We start from the raw sequence: 11,001 nt of genomic DNA on the forward strand, positions 1-11,001 counted from the left end.
AGGACTTGGTCCAACCTTTGATCAAAGTTGACCCTTCTAGTCTAAGGGTGTTCATCTCCTTGCATCATTGGCAAGTTGAATGCCAACCTTACATTTTTCGGACTAAAATCTAAGCATTTCCCCCGAACCATTGTAAGCCAATTCTTTGGGTTCGGGTTCACACTTTGATCATGGCTCTTGGTGATCCATGCATTGGCATAGAACTCTTGAACCATTAAGATTCCAACTTGTTGAATGGGGTTGGTAAGAACTTCCCAACCTCTTCTTTGGATCTCATGTCGGATCTCCGGATATTCACTCTTTTTGAGTTTGAAAAGGACCTCGGGGATCACCTTCTTCAAGGCCACAATTTTATAGAAATGGTCTTGGTGCACCCTTGAGATGAATCTCTCCATCTCCCATGACTCGGAGGTGGAAGCTTTTGCCTTCCCTTTCCTCTTTCTAGAGGTTTCTCCGGCCTTAGATGCCATAGATGGTTATGGAAAAACAAAAAGCAATGCTTTTACCACACCAAACTTAGAAGGTTTGCTCGTTCTCGAGCAAAAGAAGAAATAAGAGAGTAGAAGAAGAAGAAATAGAGGAGATAGAGATGGTTTTGTGGTTCGGCCAAAGGGGGAGAAGTAGTGTTTAGGTTGTGTGAAAATGAAGGGGTGAAGATGGGTTTATATAGGGGTTGAGAGAGGGATAGGTTTCGGCTATGGGAGGGTGGGTTTGGGAGGGAAAGTGGTTTGAATTTGAATGGTGAGGTAGGTGGGGTTTTATGAAGGATGGATGTGAGTGGTGAAGAGAAAGATGGAATTTGATAGGTAAGGGATTTTTGGGGAAGAGGTGTTGAGGTGATTGGTGAATGGGTGAAGAAGAGAGAGAGTGGTGGGGTAGGTGGGGATCCTGTGGGGTCCACAGATCCTGAGGTGTCAAGGAAAATTCATCCCTGCACCATGTGGTGAGCAAAAATGCTCTTCATGCCAATTCTGGCGTTAAACGCCGGGCTGGTGCCCATTTCTGGCATTTAACGCCAACTTCTTGCCCTTTCCTGGCGTTTAACGCCAGTCTGGTGCCCCTTTCTAGTGTTAAACGCCCAGAATGGTGCCAGACTGGGCGTTAAACGCCCATTTGCTGCCCTTACTGGCGTTTAATCGCCAGCAAGGTCTTCCTCCAGGGTGTGCTATTTTTGTTTCTATTTTTCATTCTATTTTTACTTTTTCAATTGATTTTGTGACTTCTCATGATCATCAACCTACAGAAAACATAAAATAACAAATGAAAATAGATAATTATAACATTGGGTTGCCTCCCAACAAGCGCTTCTTTAATGTCAGTAGCTTGACATTGGGCTCTCATGGAGCCTTACGAATACTCAGAGCAATGTTGGAACCTCCCAACACCAAACTTAGAGTTTGAATGTGGGGGTTCAACACCAAACTTAGAATTTGGTTGTGGCCTCCCAACACCAAACTTAGAGTTTGACTGTGGGGGCTCTGTTTGACTCTGTTTTGAGAGAAGCTCTTCATGCTTCCTCTCCATGGTGACAGAGGGATATCCTTGAGCCTTAAACACAAAGGATTCTTCATTCACTTGAATGATCAATCCTCCTCTGTCCACATCAATCACAGCCTTTGCTGTGACTAGGAAGGGTCTGCCAAGGATGATGGATTCATCCATGCACTTCCCAGTCTCTAGGACTATGAAATCAGCAGGGATGTAATGGTCTTCAATCTTTACCAGAACATCCTCTACAACTCCATAAGCTTGTTTTCTTGAATTGTCTGCCATCTCTAGTGAGATTCTTGCAGCTTGCACCTCAAAGATCCCTAGCTTCTCCATTACAAAGAGAGGCATGAGGTTTATACTTGACCCTAGGTCACATAGAGCCTTCTTAAAGGTCATGGTGCCTATGGCACAAGGTATTGAAAACTTCCCAGGGTCCTGTCTCTTTTGAGGTAATCTCTGCCTAGACAAGTCATCCAGTTCTTTGGTGAGCAAAGGAGGTTCGTTCTCCCAAGTCTCATTACCAAATAACTTGTCATTTAGTTTCATGATTGCTCCAAGGTATTTAGCAACTTGCTCTTCAGTGACATACTCATCCTCTTCAGAGGAAGAATACTCATCAAAGCTCATGAAAGGCAGAAGTAAATCTAATGGAATCTCTATGGTCTCAGTGTGAGCCTCAGATTCCCATGGTTCCTCATTAGGGAACTCCTTGGAGGCCAGTGGACGTCCATTGAGGTCTTCCTCAGTGGCGTTCACTGCCTCTTCCTCCTCTCCTAGTTCGGCCATGTTGATGACCTTGCACTCTCCTTTTGGATTCTCTTCTGTATTGCTTGGAAGAGTACTAGGGAGAAGTTCAGTAACTTTCTTACTCAGCTGTCCCACTTGTGCCTCCAAGTTTCTAATGGAGGACCTTGTTTCAGTCATGAAACTTTGAGTGGTTTTGATTAGATCAGAGACCATGGTTGCTAAGTCAGAGTGGCTTTGCTTAGAATTCTCTGTCTGTTGCTGAGAAGATGATGGAAAAGGCTTGCCATTGCTAAACCTGTTTCTTCCACCATTATTGTTGTTGAAACCTTGTTGAGGTCTCTGTTGATCCTTTCATGAGAGATTTGGATGATTTCTCCATGAAGAATTATAGGTGTTTCCATAGGGTTCTCCCATGTAATTCACCTCTTCCATTGAAGGGTTCTCCGGATCATAAGCTTCTTCTTCAGATGAAGCATCCTTAGTACTGCCTGGTGCAGCTTACATTCCAGACAGACTTTGAGAGATCATATTGACTTGCTGAGTCAATATTTTGTTCTGAGCCAATATGGCATTCAGAGTATCAATCTCAAGAACTCCTTTCTTCTGATTCGTCCCATTGTTCACAGGATTCTTTTCAGAAGTGTACATGAATTGGTTATTTGCAACCATTTCAATGAGTTCTTGAGCTTCTACAGACGTCTTCTTCAGATGAAGAGATCCTCCAGCAGAACTATCCAATGACATCTTGGACAGTTCAGACAGACCATCATAGAAGATACCTATGATGCTCCATTCAGAAAGCATGTCAGAGGGACACTTTCTGATCAATTGTTTGTATCTTTCCCAAGCTTCATAGAGGGATTCTCTTTCCTTCTGTCTGAAGGTTTGGACTTCCACTCTAAGCTTACTCAATTTTTGAGGTGGAAAGAACTTTGCCAAGAAGGCATTGACTAGCTTTTCCCAAGAGTTCAGGCTTTCTTTAGGTTGTGAGTCCAACCATATCCTAGCTCTGTCTCTTACAGCAAAAGGGAATAGCATAAGTCTGTAGACCTCAGGGTTAACCCCATTAGTCTTGACAGTGTCACAGATTTGCAAGAACTCAGCTAAAAACTGATGAGGATCTTCCAATGGAAGTCCATGGAACTTGCAATTCTATTGCATTAGAGAAACTAATTGAGGCTTAAGCTCAAAGTTGTTTGCTCCAATGGCAGGGATAGAGATGCTTCTCCCATAGAAGTCGGAAGTAGGTGCAGTAAAGTCACCAAGCACCTTCCTTGCATTGTTGGCATTGTTGTTATTTTCGGCTGCCATGGGTTCTTCTTCTTTGAAGATTTCTGTTAAGTCCTCTACAGAGAGTTGTGCCTTAGCTTCTCTTAGCTTTCGCTTCAAGGTCCTTTCAGGTTCAGGGTCAGCCTCAACAAGAATGCTTTTGTCTTTGCTCCTGCTCATATGAAAGAGAAGAGAACAAAAAAATATGGAATCCTCTATGTCACAGTATAGAGATTCCTTGAGGTGTCAGAGGAAAATAAAAATAGAAGGAAGAAGTAGAAGAATTCGAACTTATCTAGAAAGATGGAGTTCGAATTGTGCATTAAGGAGGAGTGTTAGTCCATAAATAGAAGGATGTGAGAAGAAGGGAAGAAATTTTCGAAAATTAAGTAAAATATTTTTTAAAAACATTTTGAAAAATTGATTGATGATTTTCGAAAACTAAAAGTGGAAAGAAATTAAGTGATTTTTGAAAAAGATTTTGAAATTAGAAATCAAAGAGATGTGATTGAAAACTATTTTTAAAAAGATGTGATTAAGAAGATATGATTGAAAAACAATTTAAAAAGATTTGATTTTGAAAATTAATGACTTGGCTAACAAGGAAAGATATGATTCAAACATTAAACCTTTCTCAACAGAAAAGGCAACATACTTGAAATGTTGAATCAAATCATTAATTGTTAGCAAGTATCTTTGAAAATGGAAAGAAATTGATTTTGAAAAAGATTTGATTGAAAAGATTTGATTTGAAAAAGATTTGATTTTGAAAAGATTTTGAAAACTTGAAAAAAATTTGAATTAAAAACAAAATCTTCCCTCTTGTGCCATCCTGGCGTTAAACGCCCAAAACACTACCCTTTTGGGCGTTAAACGCCCAGCCAGGCACCCTGGCTGGCGTTTAAATGCCAGTTTGCCTTCCTCACTGGGCGTTTTGAACGCCCAGCTTTTTCTGTGTAATTCCTCTGCTGTATGTTCTGAATATTTAATTCTCTGTATTATTGACTTGAACAGACACAAATTAAAAATATTTTTTGGATTTTTAATAATGAGGAATAATCAAAATGTAACTAAAATCAAATAACAATGCATGCAAGACACCAAACTTAGCAGTTTCTATACTACTGACACTAACAAAATGAGAATGCATATGAGAAACAACAAAACACTCAAGTCAAGAGAATTCAAAGATTAGAGCAATGAAATCATCAAGAACATCTTGAAGATCACTTAAGACACATGAATGAATGCAAGAAGAATAGAAACATGCAATTGACACCAAACTTAACATGAGACTCTAGACTCAACAAGAAACATACAATATTTTTGGTTTTTATGATTTTATAATTTTTTTGGATTTTTTTCGAAAATTAAGTGGAAAAGAAAATAAAGGTATCAAAATTCTTAATGAGAATTCCAGGAATCATGCAATGTTAGTCTAAAGCTTTAGTCTAAAGAAATTAGACATGGCTAGCCAAGCTTCAGCAGGACATTACATTCAAGAGCTAAATTGATGAGAATCAATCAGCTTTGGTGATGATAAGAACATCACCTTGAAACACTAGAATTCATTCTTAAGAACTCTGAAAAAATACCTAATCTAAGCAACAAGATGAACCGTCAGTTGTCCAAACTCAAACAATCCCCGGTAACGGCGCCAAAAACTTGGTGCACGAAATTGTGATCATCAATGGCGCCATCAACATGGTACGCTCAATTGCATTCTCAACTCTTTATCACAACTTCGCACAACTAACCAGCAAGTGCACTGGGTCGTCCAAGTAATAAACCTTACGCGAGTAAGGGTCGATCCCACGGAGATTGTTAGTATGAAGCAAGCTATGGTCACCTTGTAAATCTCAGTCAGGTAGATTCAAATGGTTATGGATGATTTATGAATAAAACATAAAGATAAAGATAGATATACTTATGTAATTCATTGGTGAGAATTTCAGATAAGCGTATGGAGATGCTTTGTCCCTTCCGTCTCTCTGCTTTCCTACTGTCTTCATCCAATCCTTCTTACTCCTTTCCATGGCAAGCTGTATGTTGGGCATCACCGTTGTCAGTGGCTACAATCCCGTCCTCTCAGTGAAAATGTTCAACGCACCCTGTCACGGCACGGCTAATCATCTGTCGGTTCTCAATCATGTTGGAATAGAATCCATTGATTCTTTTGCGTCTGTCACTAACGCCCAGCCTTCAGGAGTTTGAAGCTCGTCACAGTCATTCAATCATTGAATCCTACTCAGAATACCACAGACAAGGTTTAGACCTTCTGGATTCTCTTGAATGCCGCCATCAATTCTAGCTTATACCACGAAGATTCTGATTAAGGAATCCAAGAGATATCCACTCAATCTATGGTAGAACGGAGGTGGTTGTTAGGCACACGTTCATAGGTGAGAATGATGATAAGTGTCACGGATCATCACATTCATCAAGTTGAGAAACGAGTGATATCTTAGAACAAGAACAAGCTGAATTGAATAGAAGAGCAATAGTAATTGCATTAATACTCGAGGTACAGCAGAGCTCCACAACTCAATCTATCGTGTGTAGAAACTCCACCGTTGAAAATACATAAGAACAAGGTTTAGACATGGCCGTGAGGCCAACCCTCAAAACGTGATCAAAAGATTCAAAGATCTAAAGATGAAAATACAATAACAAAAGGTCCTATTTGTAGAGAACTAGTGGCCTAGGGTTTACAAAGATGAGTAAATGACATAAAAATCCACTTCCGGGCCCACTTGGTGTGTGCTTGGGCTGAGCATTGAAGCTTTCATGTGTAGAGACTTTTCTTGGAGTTAAACGCCAGCTTTTATGCCAGTTTGGGCGTTTAACGCCGGGCATTTTTGAGCTGATTTGGATTGCCGGTTTGGGACATCAAATCTCGGACAAAGTATAAACTATTATATATTTCTGGAAAGCCCAGGATGACTACTTTCCAACGCCGTTGAGAGCACGCCAATTGGGTATCTGTAGCTCCAGAAAATCCACTTCGAGTACAGGGAGGTCAGAATCCAACAGCATCTGCAGTCCTTTTCAGCCTCTGAATAAGATTTTTGCTCAAGTCTCTCAATTTCAGCCAGAAAACACCTGAAATCACAGAAAAACACACTAACTCATAGTAAAGTCCAGAAAAGTGAATTTTAACTAAAAACTAATAAAAATATACTAAAAATGAACTAAAACATACTAAAAACATACTAAAAATAATGCCAAAAAGCGTATAAATTATCCGCTCATCAAGCAACAAAGGCAAGGAATAGATATAGAGGAGCTCAAAAGCACCATTGGTTCTTTAAGAGGAAGATACCACCCTCACTAAGGTGGACTCATTCCTTAATCTCCTTGTCTATTTATTTTTCTGTTTTTCGGCTTTATGTTGTATGTTCTATCTATGTTTGTGTCTTCACTACATGATCATTAGTGTCTAGTGTCCATGTCTTAAAGCTATGAATAATTCCATGAATCCTTCACCTCTCTTAAATGAAAAATGTGCTTAATTACAAAAGAACAAGAAGTACTTGGATTTCAAATTTTATCTTGAAATTAGTTTAATTATTTTGATGTGGTGGCAATAATCATTATTTTTTGAATGAATGCTTGAACAGTGCATATTTTTTATAGTGAAATTTATGACTGTTAAAATTGTTGACTCTTGAAAGAATGATGAACAAAGAGAAATGTTATTGATAATCTGAAAAATCATGAAATTGATTCTTGAAGCTAGAAAAAGCAGTGAAAAAAAAAGTAGCGAAAAAAAAAGAGAAAGAAAAAGAAAAAGCAAGCAAAAAAAGCCAATAGCCCTTTAAACCAAAAGGCAAGGGTAAAAGGATCCAAAGCTTTGAGCATTAATGGATAGGATGCCCAAGGAAATAAAATCCAGGCCTAAGCGGCTAAACCAAGCTGTCCCTAACCATGTGCTTGTGGCATGCAGGTCCAAGTGAAAAGCTTGAGACTGAGTGGTTAAAGTCATGATCCAAAGCAAAAAGAGTTTGCTTAAGAGCTCTGGACACCTCTAACTGGGGACTTTAGCAAAGCTGAGTCACAATCTGAAAAGGTTCACCCAGTTATGTGTCTGTGGCATTTATGTATCCGGTGGTAATACTGGAAAACAAAGTGCTTAAGGCCACAGCCAAGACTCATAAAGTAGCTGTGTTCAAGAATCAACATACTTAAATAGGAGAATCAATAACACTATCTAAAATTCTGAGTTCCTATAGATGCCAATCATTCTAAATTTCAAAGGATAAAGTGAGATGCCAAAACTGTTCAGAAGAAAAAAGCTACTAGCCCCGCTCATCTAATTGTGACTAAATTTCATTGATATTGTGAGATTCATTGTATATTCTCTTCTTTTTATCCTATTTGATTTTCAGTTGTTTGGGAACAAGCAACAATTTAAGTTTGGTGTTGTGATGAGCGGATAATTTATATGCTTTTTGGTATTGTTTTTAGATAGTTTTTAGTATGATTTAGTTAGTTTTTAGTATATTTTTATTATTTTTTAAGCAAAATTCACATTTCTGGACTTTACTATGAGTTTGTGTGTTTTTCTCTGATTTTAGGTATTTTCTGGCTGAAATTGAGGGACCTGAGCAAAAATCTGATTCAGAGGCTGAAGAAGGACTGCTGATGCTGTTGGATTCTGACCTCTCTGCACTCGAAATATAATTTTTGGAGTTACAAGAGTCCAAATGGTGCGCTCTTAATTGCGTTGGAAAGTAGACATCCAGAGCTTTCCAGCAATATATAATAGTCCATACTTTGCCCAAGTTTAGACGATGCAAACTGGCGTTCAACGCCAGCTTTCTGCCCTATTCTGGCGTTAAACGCCAGAAACAAGTTACAAACCAGAGTTAAACGCCAAAAATAGGTTACAAACTGGCGTTTAACTCCAAGAATAGCCTATGCACGTGAAAGCTTCAATGCTCAGCCCAGAACACACCAAGTGGGCTCCAGAAGTGGATTTCTGTACTATCTATCTTAGTTTACTCATTTTCTGTAAACCTAGGTTACTAGTTGAGTATAAAAACTACTTTTAGAGATTTATTTTGTACCTCATGACATTTTTACATCTGAAATTGTACCTTTGACGGCATGAGTCTCTAAACCCCATGGTTGGGGGTGAGGAGCTCTGTAGCGTCTCGATGAATTAATGCAAGTATTTCTGTTTTCTATTCAATCTCGCTTGTTTCTATTCTAAGATATTCATTTGCACTTCAACATGATGAATGTGATTATCCATGACAATCATCACCATTCTCAACCTATGAACACGTGCCTGATAACCACTTCCATTCTACCTTAGATTGAATATTTATCTCTTAGGTTTCTGGCTCACGAGTTTGACTGCCTCTCCTGACAACAGAGCGTTCAATCCGTGAGTTCAGAGTCTTCGTGGTATAAGCTAGAACCAATGGGCAGCATTCCTGAGATCTGGAAAGTCTAAACCTTGTCTGTGGTATTCCGAGTAGGATCTGGGAGGGTATGTCTATAATGAGCTTCAAACTCACGAACATTGGGCGTAGTGACAGACGCAAAAGGATCACTAGATCCTATTCCAACATTAGTGAGAACCAACAGATGATTAGTCATGTACATGGACCCTTTTCACTGAGAGGACGGTTGGTAGCCATTGAAAACAGTGATCCACCAACATACAGCTTGCCATGGAAGGAGACCTGCATGCGTGAAGAAGAAAACAGTAGGAAAGTAGAAATTCGAAGGACAAAGCATCTCCAAAACTCCAACCCATTCTCCATTACTGTGTAACAAATATTCCTTTCATGCTCTTTCACTTTTTACAATTAAAACTAAGAACCCTATTGATATCCTGACTAAGAATAATAAGATAACTGATGAGCGGATAATTTATACACTTTTTGGCATTGTTTTTAGGTAGTTTTTAGTAAGTTCAAGCTACTTTTAGGGATGTTTTCATTAGTTTTTATGTTAAATTCATATTTCTAGACTTTACTATGAGTTTGTGTGTTTTTCTGTGATTTCAGGTAATTTCTGGCTGAAATTGAGGGACTTGAGCAAAACTCTGAAAAAGGCTGACAAAAGGACTGCTGATGCTGTTGGAATCTGACCTCCCTGCACTCAAAATGGATTTTCTGGAGCTACAAAACTCCAAATGGCGCGCTCTCATCGGCGTTGGAAAGTAGACATCCAGAGCTTTCCAGAAATATATAATAGTTCATACTTTACTCGGGAATTGACGACGTAAAGTGGCGCTCAACGCCAAGTATATGCTGTTGTCTGGAGTCAAACGCCAGAAACACGTCACAACTCGGAGTTGAACGCCAGAAACACGCTATAACTCGGCGTTCAACTCCAAAGGAAGCCTCAGCTCGTGGATAGATCAAGCTCAGCCCAAGCATACACCAAGTGGGCCCCGGAAGTGGATTTATGCATCAATTACTTACTCATGTAAACCCTAGTAGCTAGTTTATTATAAATAGGACTTTTTACTAGTGTATTAGAGATCTCTGGACGCCTAGTCCTTAGACCATGGGGGCTGGCCATTCGGCCATGCCTGAACCTTTCACTTATGTATTTTCAACGATAGAGTTTTTACACACCATAGATTAAGGGTGTGGAGCTCTGCTGTACCTCAAGTTTTAATGCAATTACTACTATTTCCTATTCAATTCCATTTATTCCTGTTCTAAGATATACATTACACTTCAACTTGATGAATGTGATGATCCGTGACACTCATTATCATTCTCACCTACGAACGCGCGTGATTGACAACCACTTCTGTTCTACCTTAGGCCGGGCGCATATCTCTTAGATTCCCCAACAGAATCTTCGTGGTATAAGCAAGATAGATGGCGGCATTCATGGGAATCCGGAAAGTCTAACCTTGTCTGTGGTATTCCGAGTAGGATTCTGGGACTGGATGACTGTGACGAGCTTCAAACTCCTGAAGGCTAGGCGTTAGTGACAGACGCAAAAGAATTAAGGGATTCTATTCCAACCTAATTGAGAACCGACAGATGATTAGCCGTGCTGTGACAGAGCATAGGACCATTTTCACTGAGAGGATGGGATGTAGCCATTGACAACGGTGATGCCCTACATACAGCTTGCCATGGAAAGGAGTAAGAAGAATTGGAGGAACGTAATAAGAAAGTAGAGATTCAAAAGGAACACAGCATCTCCATACGCCTATCTAAAATTCCTACTATTGATTTACATAAGTATTTCTATCCTATTTTATTTTATGTTATGTTTATTGTTTGTTATTTATTTTCGAACTTATCATAAACCATTTAATCTGCCTAACTGAGATTTACAAGGTGACCATAGCTTGCTTCATACCAACAATCTCTGTGGGATCGACCTTTACTCACGTAAGGTATTACTTGGATGACCCAGTACACTTGCTGGTTAAGTTGAACGGAGTTGTGACCACACATAGTTGTGAATCATGGTATTGCCATCATGTTTTTGGCGCCATTGCCAGGTGATAAA

This window comes from Arachis stenosperma, chromosome 5, assembly GCF_014773155.1.
Source record: "Arachis stenosperma cultivar V10309 chromosome 5, arast.V10309.gnm1.PFL2, whole genome shotgun sequence".
NCBI lineage: Eukaryota > Viridiplantae > Streptophyta > Magnoliopsida > Fabales > Fabaceae > Arachis > Arachis stenosperma.